The sequence below is a fragment of the Sciurus vulgaris genome (genome assembly GCF_902686455.1).
Source record: "Sciurus vulgaris genome assembly, chromosome: 2".
Taxonomy (NCBI): Eukaryota; Metazoa; Chordata; class Mammalia; order Rodentia; family Sciuridae; genus Sciurus; species Sciurus vulgaris.
In genome coordinates, this window is record NC_136462.1 from 161,209,991 (window position 1) to 161,224,599 (window position 14,609).

Consider the following 14,609-nt stretch of genomic DNA (forward strand, 5'->3'; position numbering starts at 1 on the left):
TGGGCCCATCTTAGTACTCAGGATGACAAAACCAAAGTTTAAACAAAGAACCTTCAATGATGGGCAGCTAGTTAATCTCTTGTTGGTCAGCGAGGAGGCCCACTGAGATTGTGCCAGAAGTTATCAACTATTTATAGTGGTAATGAATATCATTTGCTGACTCAAAAGTTGCACTAAAAGACCATCTTGATCCCAAACCTTTAATTCTGTACCCTACCTCTGGGCAAGTTGTAAGCAGACAAGGTCTGTATTAGGCTGTCTCAAGACAGGTTTCAGGCTTGTGCCCTGTGTGAACTGAACTTGGCCTGCACGTGACATTTGTTTGATTAACCCCATGTTATTATACACCTTTTTAAAATGGAAGGATCCCCCCTCCCCCATTAAAATCTAAATATTTAGGGCCCTCTTGGAAAAGATGAGAATGTCTCACCACACTAGGTTGGTTTTCTTGCTTGACAACTATGAACTGTGGTCACCTTCTGGGCAGAGCCTGTGTCCTCATGCACCAGCATCCTACCCTAGTTTACGTGATGTGCTGGGGTTTTGGCAATCCCTGAGGGGCCTGGAGGGCCTCTGGGAGTGACCTGGCTCATCACCAGCATCTCCTGCTGAGCTCCAACATGGGGCAGTGAGATAAGCCCTGGTTGGGGGTTCTGATCCCAGGAATAAGTGGTGACTTAGACATGACTTTTCTCTTCCTGGGCTTTAGTTTCCTCCTCATGTAAAATAAAAGTAGGCCAGATGGCTCCATCTTTCAGGCTTCAAACCTTGGTTTAACTCTCTGCTCTTTCAAGCCTGTGTGTCTAACATCAGCAAATCCCATCAGCTCTACCTTTAAAGTAGAGCCCCCATCTGACTTCTTACCACCTCTTTTGGTTCCACTGTCCAATCCCTTTCATCTCTTGCATGGATTATTTTACTACCCTCTGAAGTGATCTTCCAACTTTTGCCCTCACCCACTGCCTTCTAGTCAGTTCCAGAGCAGTCTTCTGTTAAAGAGCCTCCTTGCCAGAGTCTTTATAGTTGTCTCCAGTGCCCCCACTTCAGCTCTGGGCAGCCTACCACATCCCTTGCTCCTCAGGCATGCTTCTGACTCAGGGCTTTTGCATGTGCTGTTGCCTCTACCTGGGGAGTTTTTCCCCAGATAGCCATGTGACTGGCTTCCCCAGGTCTGTTGCCACTCTTTTTAAAGTGACAGCTCATCCTCTATGTGTCTCTCATTTCCACATCACTTTCTGTTGATTACCACCGATTGTCCCGCATTTGGCTTTGCTATGCTCCACCCCCAGTGGAGCATGAGCTCTATCAACATGGGGGTGTTATCTGTTTTGTTTCCTCAGTTGTTCCCAATATCTGCAACACTGATGGCATTCAGTAGATGCCATGCTTGCTGAACCCAGGGCCTTGTGCTTGTGAGGCAAGCACTCTACCAACAGCTATCTCCCCAGTCCATCTCCCCTTTCTTTGAAGAGCTGATTGGCTGGAATTTGGTTTGACTGTGAGTGGCAACAGTACCAAATACCAGTTAGCTTAAAGATCGAAGGAACACTGGATTTCTGGTGATGTCTAGACCAGCTTCTGATTTGGGATGGGCTGGGGCAAGTACTAGATAAAAGATCAAAAATACCTCCTGAAAAGCATGAAATGAATGACCTACAAGATACTAAAGAAGGATAAACACGACCCTGAGGGCCTTGGGTAAACTGTGCAAACTCTTAAGTTTTGAGGGACTCTCTACGCACAAGGGGCAGAGATCACCATGGGCAGCATAATAGGAGATCCTTCCCCTGAGAGCTGAAACCACTATGGCTGCAATAGCTTTAGGAAGAAGGAAAGTACAAAGTAAGCACCTCTGGGGCTGGGGTTGTAGCTCAGTGAGAGAACACTTGTTTAACCTTCGGGAGGCCCAAGGTTCAATCCCCAGCACTGCAAGATAAATAAGTAAATATACAGATAGACAGCAGTGACAGAAAATAAATAAATAGGAAGAAAGGAAGTGCTTAACCTACCCAAGAGTCAGGTTGTGGGGAAGGGCATAGTCTGAGAAATGGATATGAGACATTGTCCCTCATGCAGATCACATGACCTGAGTACTGGGAAACAAGCTCATTTTAAAATTATTTTAGAGTTGACCAATCCATGAGCAGGTAGGTCTATGAAGAACCACACCTTTATGTCAGCTGGTTGAATTCCCAGGTAAAATTATAACAGGAAAATGAACAGCCCATACTTAACAAAACACACACACAAACTAAAGACAAAGGATGCAAGGTGTTTTGAATGAGGAACTGCTGGAAGGGATCTGTAAAAATGTCAGACTGTGGTGTTGATGCAGATTAAATAATCACCACTTACTGAAAGTAATAGGCAAAGTTGAAAATACCTACAAGGAACAAGAAACTCTAAAACAACTTAGCACATTTTTTTAAAATTTATTTTTATTGTAAACAAATGGGATACCTGTTGTTTCTGTTTGTACATGGAGTAACAGCATACCATTTGCTAAACATACATTTACATAGGGTAATAATGTTTGATTCATTCTGTTATTTTTTTCCTTCCCTGCACCCCTCCCACCCCTCTTTTCCCTCTATACAGTCCCTCCTTCCTCCATTCTTGCCCCCCTCCCACCCCCCATTATGTGTCATCATCTGCTTATCAGCGAGATCATTCGTCCTTTGGTTTTTTGAGGTTGGCTTATCTCACTTAGCATGATATTCTCCAATTTCATCCATTTGCCTGCAAATGCCATAATTTTATTATTCTTTATAGCTGAGTAATATTTCATTGTATATATATATATACCACAGTTTCTTTATCCATTCTTCAGTTGAAAGACAACTAGGTTGGTTCCACAGTCTGGCTAACTTAGCACATTTTGAAAAGAACCAGGTCCAACATGAAAATATGAAAATGTCAATAACTGTAATAAAAACCCAACAAATGGGTTTATTAGCAGATTAGACAAAACTGAAGAGAAGAAATGGACAGAGCAGAAAAAAACATACAGAATTCATCTTTAAAAACCAAATAGATGAAATCTTTGTAATACCAGTGGAGATGCACAGAGAATGGACTGAGAAGTGTGTATAATCGGGGATCCAGGAGAGAATCTGGATCTCTGTGGTGGGTATCTAAAGAGATCATGACTGGGAATTTTTGCATAATGGATAAGACAGCCATCAAAAACCAAAAACATCCTCCTAAAATAAAAATAGGTTTGTATGTGGATAGTTTAGTGATGTGATAACTAGAGGGAAAAATTCAACAATGTGGGTGAAAAGAGGGTTATTTTAAGATAGAAACCAAGACAGTTACTGATGGATCTTTGCTAAAGGATATTCCTAGAAGAAAGGTGAGGCCAGATGGAAAAAAGTGAGACACCAAGCAGTGAAGAGTTGCTGGTTAATATTTGAACAATCCTAAACAAATGTAAAGAAAATGAGATTATATACATGAAAAGAATAACATCTAAGTTGGAAAAGATAATGGAAATTATGGGGGAGGGTAAAGTTTTTATTTAACTGAATTTTGTGACCCTTGCATGTTGATTTTTAAAGATAATTACTAAACAGTAGAAACAGTGAATTACTTCTATAATAGTAGGGTGGAGGAAGGGGAATGAAACATTTCAAATAATCCAGAAAGAGAACAAGAAACCCAGGACAGGGAAGAAAGTACCACAAAACTCAGATTAAAACCCAGATATATCAGCATTCTTATTAAATGTAAATGACCTAAATATTCCAGTTAAAATATAAAGATACTATTCATACTGGATTTTTAAAATCCAGCTCTTGTGCTGTTTGTGAGAGATAAGGTAAAAGTAAAAGAATGGAAAAAGATATACTATAGAAATACTATTAAAAGAAAACTGGTATATCAATGTAATATCAAATAGGCTTCAAGGCAAAACTCATTATGTAGAGAGGTCACTTCGTAATAAGCACACAGTTTGAAGATTTAGCAATTTTAACTTTAGATTTAACATAATCTCAATATACAAAGCAAAAACTGACAATTTTTAAGAAATGGTCAAATCTGTATTCATAGTAGAGAATATTAGTAATCCTGTCAGCTAAATAGAGAAAATCAATAAGGATTAGAACCTTCAAACAGAACAGTAGGAATGTGGTTTGTAATGTTTTTTTTTTTTTTTTGGTACCAGCGATTGAACTCAGGGGTGCTCAACCACTGAGACACATCCCCAACCCTCTTTGTATTTTATTTAGAGATAGGGTCTCACTAAATTTCTGAGGTTGGCTTTGATCTCAGGATCCTCCTACCTCAGCCTCCCGAGCTTCTGGAATTACAGGTGTGTGCCACTGCTCCTGGATGGTTTGTATTGATTTTTGTATAAAGGAAACACTATAACCAAACAGTGCATACTTCAGGTTTTTCAGGTTGGCCATATCCATGGCCTTTAAATTAATTCTTAAGAAATAATAAAGGATTGAAATTATACAGAGTAGAGAATCAGATCACAATTCAATTAAATTAGAAATGTGAATGAAAAGATAGAAAATCTTCGTGTACTTAGAAATTTTAAATTGCTTCTAGTATTTATGTGTAGATCAAAAAATAATGGAAATAAAAATGTTTTGAAATGGATAGTGAAACTACTACATATTAAAACTTATAGCATGTAGCTAAAATATTATTTACCAGGTAATTGATAATTTTAAATGCATTCAGAAGAGAAAAAGATGAAAAATAATGAGTTAAGCATGTATTTTGAGACATTACAAAAGGCAGAATAAACCTCAGCAAGAAGTAACAATAAGGATTAATGAAACAAAACAAATATATAATAGAGAACCTTGACGAAACCATAATGTCATCCTTAGAAGAGATGAGTAATATTACAAACCTCAAGCAAAACTGATCAAGAGAAAGACATAAGTAACTAATATCAAGTACGTAAAATGGGACTTCAGTAGAAGTGATGTAGATATTAAAAAGATAAGTGGTTATTATGAAGAACTTGTGCTAAATAAATTTAAAAATTGACACTTTATTAAAGCATTTATTAAAAATATAACTTGAGGAGACATCGAAAACTTTACAAATTTTGCAAGTTCTTACAACATTAATAAGTTTCTAGGACATATAACATCACTACTGAACCAAGAAGAGAGAAAACCTGCATAGTTCTACAATTATTAAAGAAATTAGATCCTTCAAGTTTTCTCACAAAGAAAATAACAGCTTCAGATGGCTTCACTGATAAGCTCTACCAGGCATTTAAAGAATAAGCATTTCAATTGTTCTGAAACTCTTCAAAAAAAAAAAAAAAAAAAAAAAAGAAAAGAGAAAGAAACACAACACATCTAGTCATCTTGATACAAAACTTGACCAAAATAGAAGTGAAGAAAATTATCAGTCAAATCTTACACCTAAAAATATAAACCAAATCCATTAGTATGTATAATGACATACCATATTTATCCTAGGAATGCAAACTTGGTTTAATGTTTAAATATAAGTTTCTATTCATCTCCCACACTAACAGATTTCAGGAGTAGCACAGTGTGATTATCAAATACAAAGAAGGTATTTGATCAACTATCAACTACATATTTATCAACTACATATTTATGCAAACTAGGGTTAAAAATCAACTTCTTTAACCTGATAAAGGATGTTTACATAAAGCCTATAACAAATATCACACTGAAAAAAAAGGGAACATAAAATCCTGCCCTTAGATATTATAAAGAACAGTTTGCTTAGTGTTATCCTTTCTTCCTTTTTCTTTTTGTTTTTGTGCAGTACTGGGGTTGAACCCAGGAGTACTTTGTGAGTTACATTCCAGCTCTTTTTATTTTTTTAGTTTGAGGCAGGGTCTTGCTAAACTTGAAATCCTCCTGTCAGCCTTCTGAGTAGCTGGAATTACAGTTGTGTTCCTTTGCACCCGTCCATCCTTTCTCTGTAAGTGCTGTGTTGTAGATCTACCCTGTCAAACATTAAAGAAAAGTAAAGCAGAACATATCAAGATTGGATAGAAGAGAACAAAACAATGGTTCACATGCCTAGATATAGAGAAAATTTTAAAAAAGGTCTATAGATGTGTTATTAGAATTAGACTAAGTTGCTGGGGGGGGAAAATTCACCATATCTAAGTCAAATATGTTCCTGTGTATACTAGTAGCAAATTGAAAATGAAACTTAGAGACCTTTCCCAAGTATGTAAAAACTATGAAGAACCAAGTAGCAACTCTTTCCAAAAATGGGTAAGACTCCTTGGTGGACATTAATTTATCCATCAGGATAGTTGTGTTTTTCTTTGGTTCTTATGAAATAAATTAGCACACATTGTCCTGATGTCAGCAGATACTGAGCACTGATGTGAGGAGGTTTGGTTGCATGCAGTGCAGATCAGGTTGATCCCTGCTTTCTGGGAGATGAACGTCAACTGCAATAAGTACTCTGTTGTAGGTCATCATCTTTACTCTTCATATTTATTTCAAGAACTCAGGATTCTTGATTTTTACCATGTAGGTATGTTATCTTCATAAGGTGAAGCTTATAGATTTCTTATAAACTCTGAGAAGATTTAGATCTATTTAGATATTTCTAAAGACTGGGTGATTTTAAGAAACACAGAAATGTGTCAATTCTTTATTTTTTTCCTCAGGCAAAGAAATTGAATTTGAAATGGCTGATGAATAAGCAAAGGCTTATAATAGAATACATTTCTATTTTTACTGTTTCAACTCTTCTTTAAATTGAGTATTATTGTTTCTTCAAAGTAGGAAGTCAGTTATTTCCATCCTCTTAACACATGAAATAAGTGATTACAGAATCCATCTTTTAGTTGCTGCATTTTCTCTTGGTTCCTCTGGATTAAAACAAAACAAAACAAATTCAAGATTACATTTAAAATTTTAGACCAGATGCTCTGATTCCCTTTTAGAAATGTTAGATGAAGTTAATAAGCATTCTTTTAAAAGTTTAGCTGGCTTTTGGGGTAGCAAAGAAATTGTCGGAAACCATAGCTAAGTGAGAAGTGACTGGGGCCTAGCCTAAGCTGACCCTGGGACGGGGGTATGGGTGAGGTAGTGGCAACTATAGTCATCTTTGGCTTAAATGCCCAGGGGTTATAGGGGTTGTTTGAAGTAGAAAGTGAGAACTGAACTTTACTTCATACCACCATGTAAGTCCTGAATTCTTGAAGACCTGCACCCTCAATGGAAAGAGCAGATACTCATCTAGTGATTAGTAAGTGGAAAGGACAGGTGAGCATTTACCTGCTTTGTCCTGAGGCAGGGACGCAAAGTTCCCTGTGTTTTTTTGTACTACTGGGGCCTAGTGCATGATAGGCAAATGCTCAACCACTGAGCTATACCCTATCCCTTTTTATTTTATTTTGAGACAAATAAAACTTGCTAAGTTGCCCACACGGACCATGAATTTATAATCCTCCTGCCTCAGCCTCCCGAAGACCTGGGATTACAAGTGTGCATTACCATTCTGGGATTAGTTAAATTTTTTTAAAAAGGATACTCAAATTAGAAATATGACGTTGAATTTCCAAACCATAAAGAAAAAAAAGGATAACACTTGAATAATCCAATAAGAGTGCAAAAAAGAATGGGAAAATAAGTAAAGAAACAGTGTTATAAATAGGAAGTATAAAATGAGAGTATAAATGAGTCCAGTTATATAGGAAACCACAATAGATGTTGGTGGACTAAACCTACCAGTTAAAAAGACAAATTGCTACTGGTCTTAAAATAAAACCCAGCTATATGCTATTTTTAAGAGCTCCACTTAAAACATAGGAACACAGAGGAGCTGAAAGTAAAAAATAGAAAAAGGTTCCAGGCCAATATTAACCCCCCAAAATTTGGTAGGGCTTTTTAAATAATCAAACTAAACTTTAAGGAAAATAAATCATTATTAGGATGAAGAGGATCATTGAAGAATACAAGGGAGGTAACACCCTCTACCAGGAAGATGTAATTCTGATAATGTGTTCACCTAAACAAGATAGTCTCCAAATCACAAATTGGGAGAGTCCAAAAAGGAATTAATAAGTCCATGATTATAGTAGGAAAGTTATGAGCTCACAGTAGCTGCTAGATTGGGTAGGCAAAAACCTAGTGACTCTGTATAGAAGATTATTAAGCTTAAGCTTGACCTAAGTAAGGATTCACATAGGACTTTGCACCATACAGAGTATACATACAACTATTGACCATAATCCTGGTTTGGTGGTACATGCCTATAATCCCAGCTACTTGGGAGGCTGAGGCAGGAGAATGGTAAGTTTGAGGCCAGCCTGGGCAACTTAGTGAGACCCTGTTTCAAAATAAAAAGTGTTGGGGATATAACTCAGTGGTAGAGTGCTTGCCTAGTTTTTCAAACTGTAGGCCCAGCCTCAGAGTTATTTTAGTTTGTTGTATAATACCTTCTTTAACTTTTTGATGGCATAGGGAAAAAAACCAGTGCATCCCATGTATCTAAGATTGAGTTGTTTCATGAGAATTTTATTGTATTTCTATATATATGTGTGTGTGTGTATATACTAGTGTGTATGTGTATGTATCTGTGTCTATGTCCTAGGACACATAAGAATTTTTTTTTTTTTTTTTGTTAAAAATCCGAAGGCTTATCATTCAGTTAAATTAGGATTTATCAACCATACTTCAGACTCATCCTCTGTGTTAGGAAAGTTAAGCATTGCCTGGTCACAGGTCAAAGAAGAGATACATGGGAGCTATAAAATAAAAATGAACGGTTATGAAAATGCTGTTCATTGAAGCCTGTAGGATGAAGCTACAGCAGTACTCATGAGGAAAATGTATTGCCTTAAGTATTTACTATAAGAAAAGAAGAATGAAAATTGATAAATGTTCATGTCAGGAAATTGGAAAGAACAAAAAAAAAAAAAAAAAAAAAAAACCAATGCAAGCTCAAAGAAGAAATAGTGAAAATTAATTGGGTCACAAACCCAAAAGTTGGTTCTATAATCATCATTGAAATTGAATCAGCAGTTGAAATTCAGCACTCTACCCACCCACTCTTTACTCCAAGAAAAGATCTCTAAACACCCATCCTGACAGTTTTATAAATTATACCCCATAGTCTTCCAAATGTGCAAAGCACAGATAACCACAGTTTCATAAAACTTTTCCAAAAAACAGGGGAAAGGGGAATAATCCTTAGTTCATTCTATGAGAACTGAGTGACCCTGATACCAAGATCAGAGAACAACCGGAGAATGACCTCTTGATTTTTCTACTTAGAACATATAGAAATTTCACATAAAAATATGAACAAACCAAATCTAGAGATAATATTAAAAAAAAAAAAAACCACCACCACCCATTGAGAACTTGTTTATGTCACAGAAATCATTTTTGGTTAACAGAATATGTATTACAATAATCCCCTCTTAACAATGGTTTCACTTTCCACTGTTTTAGTTTTAGGTAACTATGGTCTAAAAATATTAAATGGAAAATTATAGAAATGATTCAGAAATATTAAATTGCTTGCCATTCTGAGTAGTGTGATGAAAACTCATGAAGTATTATCTCTAGATTTGGTTTATATTTTTATGTGAAATTTCCGTATGTTCTAAAGTAGAAAAATCAAAGGTCATTCTTTGTTTTCTAATTTTGATATCAGGGTCACTCAGTTCTCTTAGAATGGGCTAAGGATTTTCTCCTTACACCTTCATCATACTCAGGACATGAATTACCACTTCATCCAGTGTATCCAGACTATGTGTGCTACCTGCCCATTAGTCCATGTCATCAGATTGTGTCTATCAAGGTATTGCACAAGTAAACCTTGTTTCATTTAACAGTGGCCCCAAACACAAGAGTAGTAAATATTACAGTGTATTATTATAATTGTTTTATTATTGTCAATTATTTACTCTGCCTAACTCACAAACTTTTTCATAATAAATGTGTGCATATAGGAAAAAGCATATATATGTTTTATATGTATAGGGTTTGATATTGTCCAATTTCAGGCTTCTAATGGGATCTTGGAATAAACAATAAAATGTTAAATGATAATAAAAAAGCATTCACATAAGTTCAAAACTCAGTTGTTTAAAAACAGGTAACTAAGAAGAAAAGATACACTACTTAACCTGAGAAAAACTTGCAGTCAGTACAGCATGTGATAGTGGAACATAGGAGAAACTCAGAAATGCATGGGAGAGCCTCCCCTCACTGACCTCTCAACCCTGCATGGGTGCTTCCAGCCAGCTCTGCTAAGACAGGAAGAGATGAGATAATCCAGTTTAGAATGCAAGAAACAATACTGTCTTGTTTTCCAGATTTTTTTTTTTTTTTTTTTTTTAACAAAGAGAATCTGCAAACTCCTAGATTGGACAAGAGCTTAGTCATAATAAAAGCTCGGTAAATGATACCTATGCAAACTTGTAGAACATTGCTGGTTGTGTATAGCTGGAAAATGGAAAAAGTAAATTACAAAAGATATCATTCTGCCAGAACATTTAAAAGTAGTAGTAATCTTAATAACAACAATAAAAAAGGCAAGATTTTATAGGAAAAAAATCATAAAAGCTTTCTGAAAGTATGAAAAAACATTTAAATCAATGTAGTGCTATAACATACAGTGTTCATTGACAGGAAGTTCCCGTGGTTACAAATGTCAGTCCTCTCTTGGTTTATCTGTAAATTCAGTGTGATTTAAATAAAAATCCCAATGGATATTGTGGAAGGAATGCATAGGCTAAAATGTGGCATTGACACAGGGCACAAATAAATGAATATACTGTTGAAGCAAAATAGAGAATCCAGAAACAGGTCTACATAGTGGAACAGAGCAAGGGAAGGAAGAGACCAGTCAGAGACTGGGAATAATAAAGCACTCCTGGGTTCAGTCAAAATAAAAAATAAAAAAGAGACCAATCAGGGACTGATGCTGGTCATTAAACTAACAGAGACAAGTTCTGTCACTCTTGTTATCTATCAGAGTCAATACCCAGTGATTGTGAAACCCTAACTGCAAAAAGCATTACTGATGTTTTTAGGAGAAAGTAACTTCTAAATAGTAAAGTGACTTCTGTTACAGTAGTTGCCTCCAAAAAGGGACCTTGGGTAGCAAAGGTTAAAGGGATGAGAGAGAATTTTTTACTCTGTGGTTGCTGTGTCACCTTACAGTCTCATGTAATAGCATAATTTTTATATAAAATATCTGGTCAATATGGCAAAATTGATAAATGTAGGTAGTGGGTAAATGGACATTCATATTTTTCTTGCTGTTCTTTATTTTAGAACGCAGATTGAGTAACCCTTATCAATGAAGTGCTTGGACTATAAGTGTTTCAGATTTTGGATTATTTTGTAAAATTTTGGAATATTTGCTTATACATTGGGAAGACACTTTATGTTTCCTACATACCTATTACACGTGCAACTTGAATATTATTTATACAGTATTTTTAGTACACTTGTGTTTTGACTGAGACCATCATATGAGGTCAGGTGTGGAATTTTCCAGTTGTGGCATCATGTATTCAGAATTTCAGAATTTGGGGCATTTCAGATTTTTGAATTAGGACTGTTCAATCTTTATTTGAGGAAAAAAAAAAAATAAGGAGATAATGATTCTGATGTAGCCATATCTGTTTTCTTGCCATTCTGTTTTAGTTCTGTTTCCTTCTGGTAAGTCACCTATGTCCAGGAAAAGGATCTGAAGGCTTGGCCTCTTTGACCACCCCTACCTCTAGCCATGGCTTCTCCCAACATCCAAATGTGGTCTACCACCAAGCAACTGAGACAAGCCCCAGGGAAGAGCCATTCTCTTGGGACCCTAGAAGTGCTCAGGGAGTTTCAATGAGTGAGTGTGGGTGGCTCCTACCTCCTTCCCCCTTAGCACCTTCATCTGTTCGCCTTACAGTCTTTTAAGTGTACTCTCTCTAGTGTAAGAGCGTAAGAGTACCTATTTCACAAAAGTTTCTGGAATTGATAGAATAGATTGTATGTGTAGATAAGCACACTTCTGACTTAATTTTTTACCCACCTAAGCATGTCCCCAGGGGAAAGCCCTGTAAGAGTTCCTACTGTGGGCCTCCTACCACAGTGCAAATTTCAGAAGGGAAGCGCTAGGTAGGGATGCTGGTCTTGAGAGCATATTTTAGAGGCCCAAGTAATTTTATATTTTCTGGAAGTCAGGATCTCCCAGGATGTGTGTAGCCCCACCCAAGCTGACTGGCGAAGCTGTAGAGGAATTCTTCACTGTCCACAGTTATACTACCTTAACCTTAAATGTTTCAGTGTATTTCTAAAGACTAGGCTTTTCATTTTCCTGTGAAAGCTTGCTTTTAGAAAATTCTAACTCAGGAATTAGTGGTGGGGATATAATTTCTTTTTAAAGCAACTCGTTCTGCAAAAGTTGGGAAGATACATTTGTGCTGCTATAAAACATACATTTGTGTGTGCTGCAGAGGAAAAATATTCTTCCAAGTTTGCTTTTCTTGATTTTGAGCTCCCCACAGAGAATATATTTTTGTATCTCATGTTTGCCTATGTGGAATCAGATTAAAGGCTAATTTTCCAGCCTTGGTTTTTCTACTAGAGTTTAGAAGTTGGATAATGTGAGGCTGCAGAGCTGCACAGCCCTCAGCTACCAACAGGCCCTGCTCTGTTAATGGCCATTCACTGTGTCAGGGTCTGGTGACCAGTGCCAACTGCAGCTCCAGGATAGACCAAGTTGTTGGGAAGCCACTTGAGGTTTATGGAGCTTTGGCTAGGGTGACTTAGGCCCCAGTGGTGGTCTACTTCTGGAGATGGGGGTGCTTTGGAGAACTTTGGTCATCTGAATAGGAATATAGTGATTAGAATTTAGTTTTTTAGTGGTTTTTTTTTTTAACTTAATGCATCCATGTTGGCAAGGTTCTGAGAGGTCCTTGTGAGGACCGAGTCAGTTGGTAGACACCTACCAAGAAATAGGGGTTGACCCACAGCATTGCAAACCGTCTTGTCCTGCCCTTCTACCCACTGGACCCATCCAGGGCTGGGTAGGGTGTAAGTCCCTTTTCAATACCTAGTTTGGGGAAGTGTGTTCCTGGAAAGGCTCATTTGTGACAGCCTACCTCAACTGTCACGTATGGGAATGCTCTGCCAATGGCTTGTGCTATTACTACCACAGCTGGAGGTCAGAATCCACTTGGAAACATAAATGCCACCTTATCCAGTGTTCAAAGGCTTCTGGGAGCTCGTCTCAGACCTCATTTATAGAGGTGATGACCAGTGTACAAAGTTGTGCCTTGGCCCTGTGTAACCCAGGGTCACAGTCTGTTGGAGAAGTCAATGTAACAGCAGCTGACCATGAAGGTGTACTGGGCAGCTTTTGTAAGGGAAGTATCAAACCCTCCTCAAGGGGCTTATTGGAAAGATACAGCAAAATCCTGTGTTTGAACTGCAAGGAGAGTGATTTGTCTTAGAATACGATGCTGAGATGTTTAAACAATCTCCTTCCCAGTCCCGTCTCTAAATCACCCTAGTGTCACAGTTTGGATTTTGTGATTGTTGTTCACAAATTCCCACTTGATTTCTGTCCCCTACACACACTAAGGAGGAATGGGAATCTCAACTCTTTGGAAGAGGAATCTCAATGTGTGAACCACCACCAGCCTAGACCCAGGTTCCACAGTGTCTAAGAATTCTCTAGGGCAGTGTTCTCTTCTTCCCTTCCACTCCTTTTCTGCCCCTCCCTGTCCACATACCTCTTCTGTTTGCCTGTTCTGTTGCTGATTCTCTTTAGAGGGGTCAGGTTTTTTCTCACTCTCTCCAGGTTGGTGGACTGAGAATTTATGATAGCATCAACATTAGTTAAAAGTTGAGTGTATCAATATATACTCCTTGGTTCCTTGGTGAAGCAGAACTAAGTCTGGGCCATCATCCAGAAAGGTCTGCACCTTGTTGCCTCTGGCCCCTTGGACTTTGGTCCATGGGCAGCAGTGAGAATGGTGTGGTTTGTCCTCTTGTTTTGGGGTGTGTTTGTTGTCTGACAGATGGCCTGGTGATACTGTCCCCTCCCCTTGTGCAGCCTGAAGATGTGAAATTCCAAATCTGGAGACTGGTGGGCTTTCCAAGACTTCCCCTCCTTTTTTTCCCAACTTTGTAAATTATAGGCTTTCTGACTACAGGTGCTATTGTTGGCAAAAGGCCATTGTCCCTCACTAAGTTATTGATCGCTTTTTATGATTATAATGCGCAGGTGTTTATTTTTGACCCCAGGTAGTGCTGGGTGTAAAAGGGAGAAAACAAAATAGAGATGGCATGCCAGTGGCCTGCTGAGCAAAATGTACACGACTACAAGGCTATTGATGTTTTGGGGTTTACTCACATGGTATTTTTAAAATCAATCAATTTCACATTGAGAGAAGAAAGAAAAAAAAAAAAGATTTCTGCTTAATGTGTATAATCAGAAGATCTCTCAGCTCAGTACGCATATTTCTAAGGCAGTCATTTGTGGCTAAGTGGCATCTACTACCTAAGTTAGGGCATTTTTCCACAGTCCCCACTACTCCCATTGTCTCATATCTGGTTTTACTTGTCCTCATGTGCATCTTGACCCCTGCCATGGGGCACATCTTGAATTGGGATCGTGGCTAT

The 14,609-nt window shown here is 37.7% G+C and overlaps 1 protein-coding gene across 1 annotated transcript in view; it reads left to right on the plus strand.

Moving 5' to 3' along the window:
• RRBP1 (ribosome binding protein 1) overlaps positions 1-14,609 on the plus strand; it is a 66,186-nt gene that overhangs the window by 4,428 nt on the left and 47,149 nt on the right.